Source organism: Natator depressus, chromosome 7 (genome assembly GCF_965152275.1).
Source record: "Natator depressus isolate rNatDep1 chromosome 7, rNatDep2.hap1, whole genome shotgun sequence".
Lineage (NCBI taxonomy): Eukaryota > Metazoa > Chordata > Testudines > Cheloniidae > Natator > Natator depressus.
The window spans coordinates 101704324-101721683 of NC_134240.1; the positions used below are offsets into that span (position 1 = coordinate 101704324).

The 17360-nt window shown below is 41.0% G+C and overlaps 1 protein-coding gene across 1 annotated transcript in view; it reads left to right on the top strand.

Moving 5' to 3' along the window:
* The window catches only part of C7H10orf90 (chromosome 7 C10orf90 homolog), a 92846-nt gene that overhangs the window by 47089 nt on the left and 28397 nt on the right, over nucleotides 1–17360 (top strand). The gene's annotated exons all lie outside the window — the stretch shown is intronic.

Below are 17360 nucleotides of genomic sequence, written 5' to 3' on the forward strand. Positions count from 1 at the left end.
TCTTCCCATTTTATGTTGAGGTGCTTGATGTTGTTCAGAACTATTCGTTTCCATGTTATTCACGGTCTTCCAAATGCAGTATTTGCCTTCCCGATTGCTACTGGGTCCAAATTAGGAACCTGATCCTGATTTCTACAACTTTTAATGGGCTTGAACTGGGCTACCTTAATGATAGCCTTTCTGTTCTTGATGCTCTGAGACCACTGGAGAGATAGAAACTATCTAAGCCTGGGGTGAAACTACTGAGAGCTGGTGTCAGTGTTTCTTCAGTGTTGGGTCATGGGGTATGTAACAAGCCTACTCACATTATGGTAGCTGAGAATAACATTTGAATATGAGGGAAATATGTAGAAGGAAGGAACAAGAGAAGAGGAGGATGAGAGAAACAAAGAAAGAAAAGGAATGATGAAGAGGAAGAAATAGTAATATTCCCAGTATAAATGACTGAGCCCAAGAAATACAAGTGGAGTTCCTTCATTTTATACTCGTATACCACTTTTATTCTACCATATGTAGTGCCTATCTATTACAGTGACTGATACTCTATACAGTAGATAAAGTTTTATTTATTTTTGCCCTTTCTGATTAAAATGGAAAGCCTTTTTAACTGCACCCACTAAAATACCTAAATTACAGAGTTAAAAATTTCCAAGGCCAACACTCATTTTCCTTGTCCCCTCTTATAATATTGACTGGTTTGGTTTGAAGATGGCCATGTCAAACTGCACTTCATCCCATGCTTCAGTTAGGGCTGTGCAAGGAATGCAGGATCAAACCATTTGACAAGCAACCCATGCCACCATACAGTGCATTACTACATTAGCTGGCTTGCCAGCTGAGTTCACAGCAACTTAAAACATTTGAACTTATATCAATTTGGAGCACTACATAGTTAGCCAATAGCTTTCTGGGGAATGTGGGAAGGGCAGTAGGTGGATAATATCCTCACCAGGATAAGGAAAGAGAAAGTCAATAAGTGAACTTTTATTTTGGCTTCTAAAATTTTGGCATATTAAAACAAATTCAGTTTTCATGTGACCTGATTGCGTATATTCATCAAGCAATAGTTAACAACCCTTAGCACTTTTTATGTTTAAATCATTCTAAAAACATAATCTAATTCAGAGGTGCTAAAATGTTTATGTTTGTGTGGGCCTCATGTTAATAAAATGTCTGGTGAGCCTCTTCCAATTTGTGATCACATATCAGAGTCACCTCTTCAACTACAGCAATTGCTTACATGGGGAAAAAAATTAGAAAATTATTTGATGTGTGTTTAGCTGCAATTTGGAAGCTGTAAACCAGCAGGAGAGCCAGTACCACATCACCAGACAGGTCTCCATGGACCACCCAAGGTGCCTAGACCACAGTTTGGATTGGGCAAGTGAATTGTGCATCAGGAACATCCATCTTGTGGAATGGGAAGGTATCTTCCTTTTCCATAGGCAGGTGACCTGATCCTCCACTGTTCCTTGCCTTGTGTATTAAAATTTACACCAGTGCAAAGTGCTTGAAATGGGGTAAATCATTAACATTCTGAATTGATAATGTGTTACACTCACTTTGCAATGGCACAGGTGACTATAGAAGATGCAGGACAACAGAGAGGATCTAGCCGAGTATTCACACAGCTTCATCTCATTCAGTGTTTTACATTTAAATTTTGTTGTCAGGCTTCCTGACAGTAAGTTGTTCATGTTGCAAATAGAGTTTGACTTGGATTTCAACAGCTGAGTTTAATAGTGGGTGGCATCTAAAGAACTGTCAGCTAGCAATAGGCCTGTTTCCTTTTGATGTAAATGTGAAATGACTGATCTCAAGTTATTGAAATTTTTTGTGTATATCATACCATGAATGTATTTTTTCTATAGCATATTTTGGGGTGAAAATCTGGAATATGTTTATAGATGCTAATTCTCCCTAGTAAACCAAAGCTCATTATCAGCTAGTGCACAAAGACATGTTTCATGGTTGTGACATTCAAAAGCCTTGTTTTAGAGCTGTGGTTTCACCTCAGTTGACTTTGTATTTTAATTAATCGCATTGTAGAATTTAAATAAATGAAAATAAATGGTGTCTATAGGGGCTTAGTCACTTCTGAAGCTGCAGCTCCTGTATCCATCAAAGAGCTGTACTGTAAGTGCCTCAAATCCATGTGTTACATGTAAAAACAAGCTAGAACATCAGAGGTGGGATTTCTGAAGCTTCCTAAAGGCCTTTGGGCACCTAATTCTTATTAATTTTAATGAGAATTGGACATCTAAATCTCTTAGGCAGCTTTCAAAGTCTCAGTCTGTATGTGCATTTAATACAAAATAGTTTTCTTGTTAAAATTGGTAGAATCCATCCCCATACATAAACTACAGCACAGACTAAGCCTAACAGATGCTACATACACACCTCAAGTTCCTGATGATATCACAAACCACGTCAGCTTCATTCTCATGGTGATCATGTTGACATCAGGACCATTTGAGGTCATAATCTGAGCCCTCAGCAATGAAATGTTTGCTAGTCTGAGTCTGGTCATAACTTTTAATGAGATATTGCCTTAACCTTTCTAAGTTAACTTAAACTTTCATTGCAAGCTGGGTGTTATCATGTATCTTACCTGATGTCTCATAAATACAAGGTAAGTTTAAAAATACAAAAATAATTTGTCTTATTTCAACTCAAGACAGGAATATAAAGATCTTTTTAAGTCTTAATTTCATACCCTAGCTTGCAAGAAGAATAACATGGGATCTTGCAGGTTGTGTGTGTGTGTGTGTGTGTGTAATTCTGACGCTTCCTGGGTTTACACATGGTTATGAGCCATCTCACTACCACGTGCCCTTAACATGAGGGAGCCTTGTCTGTGCCTGCCAGGTGTCAGGTCCCTGTGCCACCTGCCACAAGCCACACAAGCATTCCCCTCTCAGCCCATGTGGGCTTTATTGCCCCTCTTGCAGGCTAGCAACAGGTGCTCCAATCCTCAAGTCCCCTGAGTGTCCATGTCATATCTAGTATCCAATATCTCTCCCCTTATCCACTAGATACTCACAGAATTTCCAGGCCTCCTGTTCCCAAAGGAACAGTACATGGCAGCTTACTAGTCACACCTTGGTACACAGCTCCACTTAACACATAGCACTTATACTTGCTTTCACTATAAACCAATCTAAGTTTAGCAAAGCATAGGGATTTGTATGATAACCCGTTGTTTCCAATATTTCTGTTTGCTATGTATACAATAAAATCATAACATGCATTGTAGAATCTACACTCAACTAAAAAGATGCACTCTTATCTGATAAGACACTACATACCCCAAAGTCTTTCTCACAGCATTTGTCAACCAGGATTGCTGAGATCCTTCTTTCATGAGGTCAAGACTGCTGACAGATTGCCTTACCTAGGTGAAGGATGCCAGAGTGTCTCTCTTCACCTCCAGATATACCAGACTAGTCCTTTGGTGTTCACCTCTAAAACAGGGTGTCCCCTCTCTGACCTTTCCCCTCTCCCCCTGCTGTTTACCCTTTCCTGGTAATTTCCTTCTGAAGTCCCTTGGAACTCTTAATTAGCATTGGACTCAGTATGTGAATAGACTTCTGTGGTAAGACACATAACACAGTGGTCAGCCAGGGAGTTGAGTTTCTCCCATCTCCTGAATGGAGAAGTCTGTTTCAAGGTGCTACTTCTGAGTGACCCACCTTTAACGTCAAGGCCTTAAGAACGTATTTTCCAATACGTATATCTCACTGTATATTGTCTGCACACATATTTCACAAAGACTATGATGATCAGTGTCACACAGGCTTTCAGTAGAAACCCTACATGACTCTCTTTGGTGAACTAGAATGTAAATACCACACCCCCAGGATTCCTGTAACCTGTATGCCCCTTGTGCCCTCTGCCAGTTGTCATCCTTGGCTCACAGTAATATATACATTTTACATGTCCTATTTGGTTGTGCAGACTGAATCTTTAAAAGGAGCAAAGAGAAATAAATTAAACTGTTTTAAAAGTTCTTTTTAACCTTTGCATTAAATAAAAGTCTTTTTTAAACTAATGCAGATTATTAATACTGATATATCAGTCTTGGTCCTGTAAGGTGACTTCATGAGTCTCTGGTGGTCATATCTATAATTTAAACTGGGTTAATTTGAGCAGAACAGTTTATCTATTAAGCCAGTACACATCAGTCCTTCTGCTGGTGTTATATCTAAAACCAATGACCAGCATAACATAAAGAAGCATAGCAGAAGCAGACAGAAACTGAGGTGTGGGAAAGGAATACAGAGAGCAAATTGTGATATGCAATGTAAGTTCAATAAGACACAGGGATACAGGAAATCTAATTCAGATGGTAGAAGCAGCAGAGAACACTCTCACACTAAGAGTGGTGAGTAGGGTTACCAATTTTGGCTGGACATACTCCTGGAGGTTTCATCACATAACATAATCTTTAATTAAAGATTAATATTTAATTCCTGGAGACTCCAGGACAATCCTGGAGGGTTGGCAACCCCAGTCATGAGGATAAGTGAAGCCAGAGAAAGAGCCAGTGCTAGATAAGTGAGGAGAGCAGAGAGGAAAGTGGAGATGGGCAAGTTCTGTTGTGATGAAGGGTGGAACTAATCCATGAAAGACACTTGAAACAGGAGAAGCAATTTTGAATAGGGTTATGGAATGAATAGGGAGCCATTGGTGATGTTTGAAGATGGAAGTGTTATGGTCGCCCTTATTAGTGTGGGCAAAAAGGTAGGCATCAGAATTCTGTACATGCTGGAATCTAGGGAGTTGAGACTGGTGAAGAGCACAGAGAAGTAAGCAGCAATAATGGAGACGGGATGTGGCAAAGGCATTCTGCAGATGAAGTCTTCAGTAGAGCTAAGTCAAGTGAGGTGGCACATGCATAAACAACTCTGCAGAATTGGGGATAGGCAGACATAAGGGTTGGGAGAGGAGTGTTCAGGATCAAGGATGACACCCATGTTACACATGGAGGTAGTAAATGGAAGGTGCGAATCAATGAAGGGTACAGAGCAGAGAGATGGCATCATAGACCTAAGAGGAGTGTTTCTGACTGTCAGTCATTTAGTTGAAGGACTGTTGAAATGAAAGCACAAGTTTACTTGATCAAGGCAGCCTAAGAAAATGGATGAGGAAAGCTAAGAAAGGAGCTGATCTTGTGGAAAGCTAAATGTCTCCCAACACATTGTAAACTTGCTTCATTCTTGAGCAAAAGAGTTCCTTCAGCAAATGCTGGAGCAAAAAGAGTCTTATCAACTAGTACTTGAACTTGAAGAGTTCCAACAGCTCTTGCGTGGACAACATAGATATCTGATCACAAGTCTTCTTAGTTAAAGGGGAAGAGAACTGGTTTTCAATTATTTTATTTCAAGATCCCATATTTAAGTATGTGTCTTGTTATTTGTTTAAAAATATTTAATATTTGTATTTGGGCTATAAAATAATTATTAAAATGTTATTTAAAACTTCACCGTATAACAAAAAAAAAAGCTTGTCATTTGCCTGAACTCCCGTGTCCTGGTCTCATAGACCATTAAAGGACAAAGACCTGTGACATCCCAGAATGCATAATTCTGGGACGTTATGTGCACTCAACTACCACATTCGGTGAATGTGGTAAAAGTGCTGAGCTAGATTCCAGAGAAGCTGACGTATCTTTGGGGTACCTGAAATGCAAAAAAAGTCTGTTTAAAAAATAGTTATACATTGAACTCTCCTGGATATTTGGAGCATTCAGCACATAAAGATAAAATTTCTTCATTTTTATTGAAATATGTATTTGTCACCTTTAAACTAAAGGGAGCTCATGGTTTAGCAGGCTAACCTAATCTGTTACTAAGGCATAGGAGTGGAAAGTAGTGTTAGCATTGTATTTATTTTCAGTTACTGAATACGTTGGAAAGGTTACAGTGGAAAAAAAAAGTGAGCTTCTGAACGTTTTTTTGATCATCTGCCCTTGAGGAAGTCACCACACAAAGGCATAGAATTTAAGATCAGAAGAAAAAATGATTTGGTGTTTAAAATATTACATGAGAACCATTAATTACAATATGGAATTTATTGTTCAGCAACTCGAGTAGCTGCAGCTGGTGCCAATTTGTTCTCAAGTATTAGTATGAGTGTAGCGGTAGTGGTGGTGAAGACAGCAGAATGTGAAGTGTGACGCAGAAGATTTCACTTTAGTGTACACTTGCTAAACATGAGGGACCAGATCCCCAGATGGTACAAATCAGCATATATCTGTTGACTTCAGTGGAGCTATGCTGATTTATCCCAGCTGAGGATCTGGCCCAAAATGTTCATAATGGGGCTTTATGGAAGTAGTAACTGGTGCTGACTTGTTCAGAGGCGAGGATCACATGCCCAAAAACATATTAAAAGGAGGACTTTGATGTTTTACTTCAGCCGTTATACATTTTAAAAGAGGGAGCTTGTCAGTTTTCTCTAGATCTAAATGTTTCGTGTCATTGTGTATATTTCACATTAGATTATTTTAGTTTAACAATTTTAGGAAAATGTCCCAATCCTGTAATCTACTGAGTAACTTTTGTAAGTACTAAGCACCCTCAATTTCCATTGACTCTAGGAGTCACTCACCACTTGCAAGATGGAGGCCTAGCTGTATAACTTGTAGTCAGCAATGTCAAGAAATCCCTTATTCTTGGTTCCCTCTTCTCTCCCCTTATGCTTTTCAATATACAATGTCCCCTAATCTGAGGGCAATCCTTTTAATTGCTTTAAATAGCCAGAGTATTAAACCCTATAGTTTTGCTCTCTCATTGAAACTATGATTGTCAATTTCCCTGTCATCCCAGAATCTGGTGAGGTGAAGTGAGAGGATGAGGCTCATCATGTCTAAAAGGAAAATGAGGGAATAGCTCAAGTTGTTTTTTTTTAACAGAACTTGCATGAATTTAATTTGGTTAATTATTTATTTGGAGAAAATGTGGGAATCAAAGAACATCTTGTCTTGCCCCAACCCCACTCCTTGTTGATATATAGCTCACATTAGAGGTCATGGGAGATAAACATATACATGAAGGGGAGAATATACTCCCAATTGCATAAACCAAAGCAGCCCCTAGACCTGCTTTCAATTACATGACTGGTACTTCAGCAGCAGGTCATTAGATGCTTCTGTGACCTTGGCTGTAATCACAACCATAATATTTTCACATGGAACTAATTGTTCACAAACAATTTCTTCACTGTATAAGACTATACAGAGCCCTTCACATTAGCCATGGAGTCCCTCTCATCCCACTCATTTGAGGGCCCAATCCTGCAGTAACTTGTAAATTGACTGGGAAGCACCTTGTACAATCAAGCTTTTATCCTGCAACAAACATTAGGCCCAGTCCTACACTCACTGGAGTGAATGACAAAGCTCTCATTAACATGCATGATGCAGGCTCCATTATTTTCTCTTGATGATGAAAGGAAAATCACATTCATTTGTGTCTGGAATTCCTTTCTGCCCCATTTATGCTATTCTAGGCATTAATCCAGTACAAGATTGTATTCCAAGTTCCTGGAATTTTCCAAGGAGCCTCTTTTAATTTTCCATAAATGAAACTGATTGTGTTAATTGATCTTTTATTCAAAAGGAGAACAGCTTGTCTGGTAGGGACAAAAGTTAAAATATAGACTGTTCTCATTTTGGCATGTGAAAATCGAGGGCCTGATTGTTTCCTGTCTTCCTACTTTTTCATTCATTTGCACTTGTTCAAAGTGAGTGAAAAATACCAGGGTTCTGATCTGCCTACACTTTGTACAGATGTAAAATGCTGTGCAAAGCTGTGGATGATGCTAAGGTAACCTCAGGCATTCATTGACACTTTCAGGACAAATAGTGGAGGACAAGATAGCATTTTTAGGTAATTAGAATAATGTTTTGAAGTGAGCTATGTGGCGTCGCTAACTGTATGCTTCTTTGATGGAGTCAGTGGACCCAATTCTCCTCTCACTTACACTAGTGTAAATCAATAGTAACGTCACTGAAGTCAATGGACCTGTTACCTGGGGTTCTCTCTACCCAAAGCTCTTGGTAACTTTACTTTTTGTGAGATGGTGTCAGGAGATAAATCACTGGGGACACAGACTGTCCATCTGGTTAAAGATTGGCAAACCCAAATTGCTTTTATCCAAAATTACTGTTTTATTAGCTCTCCAGCACACACACATATGCAAAAGTGTTAGAGTGCCCCCAAGCAATAGTTACCCATGGTCTGGAAGGGTCTTGAGTGGTCAAACGACAAGATTCAAGTGGCCAGCTATCCGCCTGTCCCTGGGGATTCCAAGAGCTGTCCCGAAGGTCAAATCCAAATTCCTCAGACCTGTCTACCCCTTTTATGTTAGTAACTGCTAAAATTACATCAACAACATGTCAATCAAAAACAAAACAAAACAAAACAAAAACCATTAAGCAAGCACTTTTAATCTGTTAGTCCAGCAACTGTATTTCCATACAAGAACAGTCCAAAGATATAACTAGACTTCCTGTTTTTTTTTAAAGAGACAGACTTCAGCAATTTCAAAAGAGAGCCTAACTAGGAAGGCAGCAGGGTCATGCTCACTTCTCATGGTCACTCAAACTGCTCCCCTCTGGCTTGCCTACTTATGCTAAGGCTGCTACAAAGGCCTACTAACTTAGATGTGTTTGTCAATAAGCATAATAATCAATATTCCTGTACTGACCTAGGAATTTTGTTGGGCTGTCAAAATCTCCCTAACAGAGCCACACTATTGGAAATGAGATGAGAATCTGGCTCAGTCTGTCTATAGCAAATTACCAGAAATAGTTGATGAATAACAAGATACCCTTAATATGCTTTGATTAGAATACCATGTGGCCAGTGTATCTCTCTTGTCACTTTAAAATCCCAAGAGCCATTTCACTGTATTGAGTCACACTGACATTTTTTTATAAAAATTAGCACAAAAAATACCTTCTCAGCCACTACGATATAGTGTAACATCTTCTAGTAGGACATCATTATGATGTGAATATGAATGTCTAATCTAGAGAGCATATTAAAATGTTATGAAAAAGCCTCACAAATGCATCAGCCAATTTGAGTAATTTTCTTAATAATAACCATTTTCATAATTCTTCTTAAAAATATCAACAGAGACCCACTCAGCCTAAGGACCAGCTACCTGGAAATGTTTGGTTTGTAAAAGATATTGCTTTGCTACAGCATGACCAAAAAGACACCACAAGAAAGGCAACAAACATGGTTCGAGGTATGGTTCTAGGATAAATTATGATGGAAAGAAGAATAATTAACAGGGGCTTGATTGAGGTATTTAGAATTATGAAGGGGTTAATGAAAACTGAACAGTTCCCCCTTTTATCCTGCCCCTAATTACAAGAAGAAGGGGGAGGACTCAAAACTATAACCACAGTAAATATAGACTAAATAAAAGAAATCTGGTTTATGCAGTGTAGAATTAATTGCAGAACTCATTGATGCAAGAGGATGAATCAAATAATATTAGTGGACTACTTCATGGCCACTAAAATATTCTGTAGCTGTTCAACATAAGATTCCTTATGGTCAAATCTAATGATTCAAGGCATAAGATGATCTCCTGCAGGTGCAGGTGTTAGGCAGAATTATTCCCCTTCATTCTGATGCAGTTGTTCCACATTGTGCTCTTATTTCATCAGATCTCTCAATTGAGCAGCATTGGGCTAGATCAGTACATCATGTCCTTCCTAAACTGCAGTGCTGTTATATAGTATCTGTATAATTACACTAGTGTTGAGTGTGATTCCTTTATCTATCACAAAATAGTGCTGAGAGGCTTCATTAATTAAGTGCTTTTGAGATCTTAAATTGGAAGGCACTATGGAGTGCTTATTACTATGTGAAGCATTATTAGCCAGTTGTTTAGATACATTATGGGATTATTTTCACCTTCCTATGAAACATCAGGTATTGCTTAAACCCCAAACCTGCAATAAGCTGTACGCAGGTGGAGCCCTCTACCTCTGCTGTGCACTGAAATCAATGGGCCTCCATCCATTCAGCCCCAGTTTCAGGGCTGGAACCTCAAGGGACAATGCCTATGTCAACCTTTGTATTGCTGTTTCGCAAATACAGCTTTTCACAATCAAATGTTAGTTTTCACAAAAGCAAGCCATTTTTATCCTAGAAACTGAAAATATGTGATTCCTAGAGCACCACTGTCATTTTTTCCATTTTAACTACAAAATAAGCAATGCAATAGATTCAGCTCCTAAAGCATTTTTTGAAAAACCATTTATTTTCAGAGTAAGAAGGATCGTATACACCCACGCAAAGTGGTGTGATTATTTGTAAGCTAATAGTTCAGGCAGATGTGCCACAAGCTTCATGCAGAGTTCTACTCATGCCTTTTATTATTGTTGCTATTATTTATTATTGGTATTATAGTAGTGTCTAGAGAGCCCAACTAAGATCTGGGTCCCATTGTACTAAGCATTATATGTACATGTAGTAAGAGGCAGTCCCTTGCCTGAAGAGCTAAACTCTAATTAAACAAGCCAGAAAAATGTGAGAGAGGAAACAAAGACAGACAGGGCCCTAGTGACTTGGCCAAGATGTCACAGCAGGTCAGAAAGCTGGGAACAGAACAGAGGTTTCCTGACTGTCTATCCAGTGCTCTGCCCACTGGACCATGATGCCTCTCAAGTATTCCTCTTTATTTGTGACCTAAAATGCTCTTATTAAACTTGTTCTAGGCCTTGAGCAAAACTGGCCAGTTGGGATGAATTTTGTGGTGGTTTGTGATGTGTATAAATGAGGAGTGAGATGGATGGAGGTCACGAAATACATCTTTGCTTGGAAGTCAAACGAGGCTTTGTTGAATTTGTAGTAGGTTTCCAGAGGTGAAAATTCTAAATGGCATACTCTGCTGCCCCACAACCCATTCATTCACTTATATTGAAAAATTAACTTTGAAAGGCAGCTAACGAGATATTTTGGCCTGAGTGCCAGGCAATGGGACTCAAATGTCCGGCTAGTCTCTGCTAAACAACTTGGGCTTGATTTCTTCTTGACTGGGTAAAAAAAAGTGATGATATTGTTCCAAGGGTCACCCGCAGTAGTTTGTACAGATCTTCACAATATGTTTGCCACTATTCTTTTACATGCTTTGAACAACAGTGAAATAGTTAACAACATTGACATTTATAGGAACATAACTGGGCATCTGAATTAACACCCCATTAAGATCACCTCTGGGACAGTTCCCACCTTTCAGAGCTATTGTTTCAAGCTCTTTGTGTACTGCTAGATTCATGTTTTGAAGGTTTTGTTTGCAATCATAAGAGCTTGAGACTTATGTTTTCGCTTTAAATGAAAGCTTCGATTCTGGAGCAGAAGTTGCCAGCTTGGGGGAAGAGGTTATACAGCGTATAAGCGCATATGGCCCCAATTTGAGCTTTGTACAAAATGTAAACCATCCAGAATGTTTTAGGATTTTTAAAACACTGTGTTATTATATACAGTGACTGCACTTAAACGGTTCCTTTCCAGTTTGAGAGACCATGTGGGTTTGAGAAAGAGACTATGTCTACAGTAGACTTCTGCCACCATAGCTACGTTGGTCAGGTACATGAAGAGGTGTGATCCCTAATTGGAAGAAGTCCCTAGTGTAGATGCAGCTATGTGAGCAAAGGTGTCTTTTTACCAGTCTAGCTTGCTTCATTTCAGGGGAGAGGCATTGGTGGTTTTACTATACTGGTACAAAGAGGAGCTTTGCTGGTATACCTGTGTCCACGCTAGGGTCAGGTCTATACTACAAACGTACATGGATATAACTGTCACACAGGGGTGTGAAAAATCCACACCCCTGAGTGACACAGTGATACCGACCTAATCCCTGGGGTAGACAGCACTATATTGACAAAAGGATTTCTCCCATTGACATAGCTACTGCCTCTCACAAAGGTGGATTTGTCGGCGATCCCTCGAGGTTGAGGATGATATTTTTCACAGGTTTTATTTTGTATGGGTCCTTTGGTGACTGAGGAGTCCAATCCTTGAGCCACAGGCTCATTGGCATATGTTGCAGGTGGCGTTGGAAGTCAGGGTTGGGCCACGATTGCTGCATGACAGTTGTCTTTCCTTCCTTTTCTGGTGTTTTTCTGCGACCAGGGCAAGGTGATTTTCCTCAAAAGTGGACGTTCCCTCTCTGACAAGTCTTTGCCAGTTATCCCTATCCTGGGCTGCTGTCTCCCAGTGTGTGGTTTCGATGCCACATGTCTTGATGTTTACCTTGAGGGTGTCTTTAAAGAGTTTCTTTTGGCCTCCCCATTTCCTTTCTCCTTTGTGGAATTGGGCATACAACAGTTGTTTTGGTAAGTGTACATCAGGCATGTGCACACAGTGCTCTCTCCACCTCAGCTGGTGCTGGATTATCAGGGCCTCTACACTGAAGATGTCGGCCTCTGTGAGGACACTGGCATTAGTGCAACGATCCTCCCACTGTATGTTGAGAATCTTCCAAAGAAAGTGCTGGTGCTGGCGTTCCAGGTGTTTTCTATAGGTCACCCAAGTCTCACAGCTGTAGAGGAGAATTGGGATGACCACTGCTTTATAAACTAAAAGTCTAGTATGTGTTCTGATGTTGTGATTGTTGAACATGGGGCAAGACGGTCTGCCAAAGGCAAGGCTGGCACAGCAGAGTCTGTGCTGAATCTCGACGTCTGTGTCTGCCCTCTGTGAAAGATGGCTGCCAAGATAGGCAAAGTATTCTACATTTTCCAGCTCTTCTTTGTCGATGTAGATCTTCCTTGCTGGATCTGATGAATGACCGGGCACTGGCTGGTGGAGAATTTTTTGTTTTGCTGAAGTTCAGAGTTAGCCGTAGGCTTTTGTAATCTTCAGAGAAGCAATTAAGGGCTGTTTGTAGATCCTCCTTTGAGTGTGCAACTACAGCACAATCATCTGCATACTGGAGTTTGGTTATTGTTGCCAATATTACTTTAGTTCTGGCATGGAGACGAGAAAGGTTGAAGAGGTGGCTGTCAGTCCGATATTGGATACCAATGCCCTGTGGGAGACGGTCTTGGGTTAATGTTTTCATAGCTGCTAAGAAAATGGAGAAAAGGGTGGGTGCCAGCACAGAACCTTGTTTTACATCAGTTTGGATGACAAAGGGCTCAGAGGTAGAGCCACTGCACAGGATGGAGGCAGTCATTTGGTTGTGGTGGAGTCTTACAATGGTGATAAATTTGCTTGGGCAGCCAAACTTTAACATGATTTTCCACAAAGCCTCATGGTTGACAGAGTCGAAGGCTTTGGTCAGATTGATAAAGACCATATAGAGCTGCTGGTGTTGTTCTTGGCATTTTTGCTGGATCTGCCTGGCTGCGAAAATCATGTCGGTGGTGCCTTGTGAAGGTCTGAAGCCACATTGGGACTCTGGAAGTACTTCCTTTGCAAGAGGGAGCAGGTGATTCAGTAAAATTCTAGCAAGACTCTTCCCAGCGATGGAGAAAGAGGATTAACTATGCCGATGAGAGACGCTTTCCCGTTAGCATAGTAGCATCTTCACTGAAGTGCTACAGCAACCCAGCTGCAGCATGTTAAGTGTAGATCTGCCCTAGGAGAGATTTGCCTTTGTAGTATATTGGTACTCCTGTACTAGTAAAGCACTCATAGTGTAGACACAGCCTGAGAGTGCCCCTGATTAAAATGGGACAAAATATTGGAACCAGTAATATTTCTCAAAACGTAAGTTTTTAATTGCTACCCCTATGGTTCTGTCAGAGCTTGAGTTGCTGAGCACTATCAGTTCCCACTATCTTGCAGGAAGTGTTCAGCACCTAGCTGGATTGGACCATTATATAAAATGGCCAGTGGCCTAGAAAGAAGATCAGTGGTGTGATCGTCTGACTTCAGTGATGACAGAGAGAGAAACAACCTATGCATCTCTTTCTCTGATCTTATCCTGTCAAGCTTGTTTGCTGATCATTGATAATTCATAGTTCCATACAGCTGTTAAAATGATCTTTGATCAATTTCAGAGTTATTTTGTCATGAGTTGTAAAAATCGCTGAAATGAAATAAGAGGAAGCAGCCTAAAAGCCTCCTTATAATGCAGTAAAGCAAGGAGGAATATTTATAGACAATGGCAAAAGAAGTATATTTTTGCATAGACTGGACAATATTTTTGGGGTGATGCAGTTTAATCTATTCTAGTGCAGGACAAAGTCACTTTCTTTTAGTTCCAAGCAAATACTCAGCAAATAAAATTAAAATATAATACACATGACAGTGAAAAATATTTGCATTTTACTGTCATCAAGAAACTAGTCACATTTGAAAACCTACCATCAATTTTACAGAACTGTTCTAACCTTTTCCCTCTTTTTGTTACAAGGCTGGGTTTTGGAGTGGTACTTTCATCAAGTGCTTATTTGAAAAATGATCTGCTGTATTCTGCTTTGTGCATCAGGAGGCAGAAATAACTTTTCTTCCAGTTTAATTAATTGCTCTTGCTTTTTCTTTTTTAGTTCAACTTTTTACAACTAGGATAAATATTTTTAGCAAATTTTATTAACGGCAGTCATTCTGCTTTCTCTTTCTGTGGGCTTTGTTCTCCTGTGTTTCCCAAAGCATTACACTTTCATGTCTTTGTTCATTGGTTTTAAAGTCTTTCTTCAGCTGGGATAATAGAAAAAACATCCCTCTACTCAGCCAGTGGCGATTCTAGCTGTTCTCAGAGGGGTATATATATCTCCAGTTTGTTGCTTGGGGAGTTAGATATACAACTCCAGATAGACTTAATGAGAGTTACATGCTTAATTCCCCACACAGTACGTGGAAAATGTACCCAGAATGTGAAGAGTGAGACTCTGTGATTTCAGTTTTAAGCATCTTTACCTTTTTCTTTTTTTAATGCATTATTTCATCTGCATACATTAGCTAAAATTATTGACAGCTGGTTTGAGTTTTTTTTTCCATCTTCTGAGTCTATGTCTGCTTTTTTTCTAGGGAAGGGCTGGGTTTGGCTGCATCTTTTGAATTGAAAGACTAGCTAATTCATAAGGTGGGGAGAGGGATTTGCCAGATTGGCTCTGTTCTTAACCTTGGCTTTATGTGTGAGCCAAGAACAAGGTACATCAAGGTCCATTGTCCTTAATTACAAAAATGCCCACTGTGAGTCTCACTGTGAGTTATCATATTTAGATATTTACACTTGTACAAGTACTGAGAAAAAATCTGGGTGCAAGGAATATGGATTTACAGGGGCTGTTGGGGGTTCTGGGTGCAACGGTAATGGGACTCTGCAGGGGGGGTCCAGGTGAAAGTGGTTGGGGCTCAGTGGGGGGGTCTGGGTATGGGGGAGATAGAGCTCGGCAGGGGGGTCTGCGTGGGGGGCTCACTAGGGTGGTCCAGATGCAGGGGGAGTGGGGCTTATCAGGGGGTTCCAAGTGTGGGGGGGTGAGGCTCGGCAGAAGGGTCTGGATATCAGGGGGTCTGGATGCATGGGGGTTGAGCAAATGGAGTGCAGCTCCCTGTACAGGGATCCCTCCCCATGCAGCTGAGAAGCAATGGGTTCAGAAAGCAGAGGGAAGGGGAGTTTGCAGCACGTGGTTACTCCGGGGCTGGAAAAATTAGTGGGTGTGCTGTACCCACCGGCAGCCAAGCTCCCCTCACCGCTAGCCCCACCTTCTCCTCCTCTGAGAGCGCCACATCCCCGCTCCTCTGCTTACCTTCCAGCATTTCCTGCCTGGCTGCCACCAAACAGCTGTTTGGCAGGGTTAGCATGCTCCAGGGGGGCGGGGGGTAGGACCGGGAACGTGGCATGCTCAGGGGAAGAGGCAGGGAAGAGGTGAGGCCGGGGCGGGGATTTGGGGAAGGAGTTGGAATAGGGGCAGGGAGGGGGTTGGAGGGTGGAGTGGGGGCTGGGCCGGGGCAGTGCGTGGTTTGGAAACCTAAGACTACCACCTCACCCCAAACCTTCACTTATCCGTAATCTGTTAGAGGTGGGGGAGAGCCAAACATGTCCCTCATCAGTCATCTCTTGCTTCGTGGCAGATTTTATTCAGGGATGGAGTGGAGGGGGAAAATTAATCCTGTCATTTGTGTCTCCTCTTCAGGGAAGTATTGGGGCTGGAAAGACAGAGGGTCACATGGCCAGTATTTCTAAATGTGATTTCCACGACACATCAGTAGCTTGTTAAATGTACTTCTATTTGTTGCAGACAGAGGACAATAAAATTCCTGTCTCTTACTTTTGGCCTGAGTCAGGTTTTTCTCTCCCGTTCCTGCCCCCACACCACCTAAGTCTCCAGTCTTCCTTCTCTCTTAGATTTGTTCTCCAAATATTAGATGAGTCCAGGTCATTTTCATCCCCCTCAAATCCTCAGGTCCTGGGCCAGCTTCCTGTTACGGATCACCAGCAGGCAATATATGCACATCGCTAACAATATAAGGCCAGAACCGTGCTGATGGGTGCACGGCGGTGCAACTGCACACCTCACAGGAATATAGGGACCGGTTCATGGGGACTTAAAATAAATCTCACCTAACTGATCCCCTTTATATCTTTCTTTCTCTCTCTCCCTCTGATCTTGATGCCCTTTTTCCATGCTGCTGCTAATTCTTGGAATTCTTCTCTCTCCTCATTCAGATTTCTCCTCAGAGCACTCTTCTCATGTGAGATTTACACTGTTGTTCTGTAAAGTGTGTGTTTCTATACACATATATTGTTTGTCTGCTTAGACTGTAAGATCCCTGTGTCAGGGACCATTACATCCCTGCAATTTTGTACAAGACAAAACACATTGTCAGTAGTCAATAAATAATAATGCTGGACTGACTCATGCTTCTACTGCTGCTGCAACAGGCTTCTGCTACTGCAATGGCTGTGCTTCTGGCAGCCGCAGTTTGAGGTTGGAGAGGATCAAAATGGAAAATGCACCGTATGCAAGTTACGCTCTCTGCTACTGGTGCCTGCTGCAGCTTTGTGTGGTGATGGAACATGGCAATTTCCCTTTAATTCTGGGACTTCCAAGGTAATAGCCCAACTATATAGGGCAGTACTGAAGCAATTAAAGTTCTGGTCCTAAACTCCTAACTACTTAGGCTATGCCAGTCATCATGGATCTCACATCTCATCATCACCACCATTGCTGCTGTGGTCCTTACTATGACTATGCATTCAACAATCTCTCTTGAACAGTTCTGCCCAGCCCAAAAATCCATTAGCAGTGAGAGAAAGAAGCAGGAAAAAGTCAAATAGCAGCTGTGTGTGTGGAGTAGCCTTACACTGACCCCTTCCAAAATATCTCAGTAGAATATATGTGTGATTTAGATCAACAGTCTATACGTTATGGAGAATAG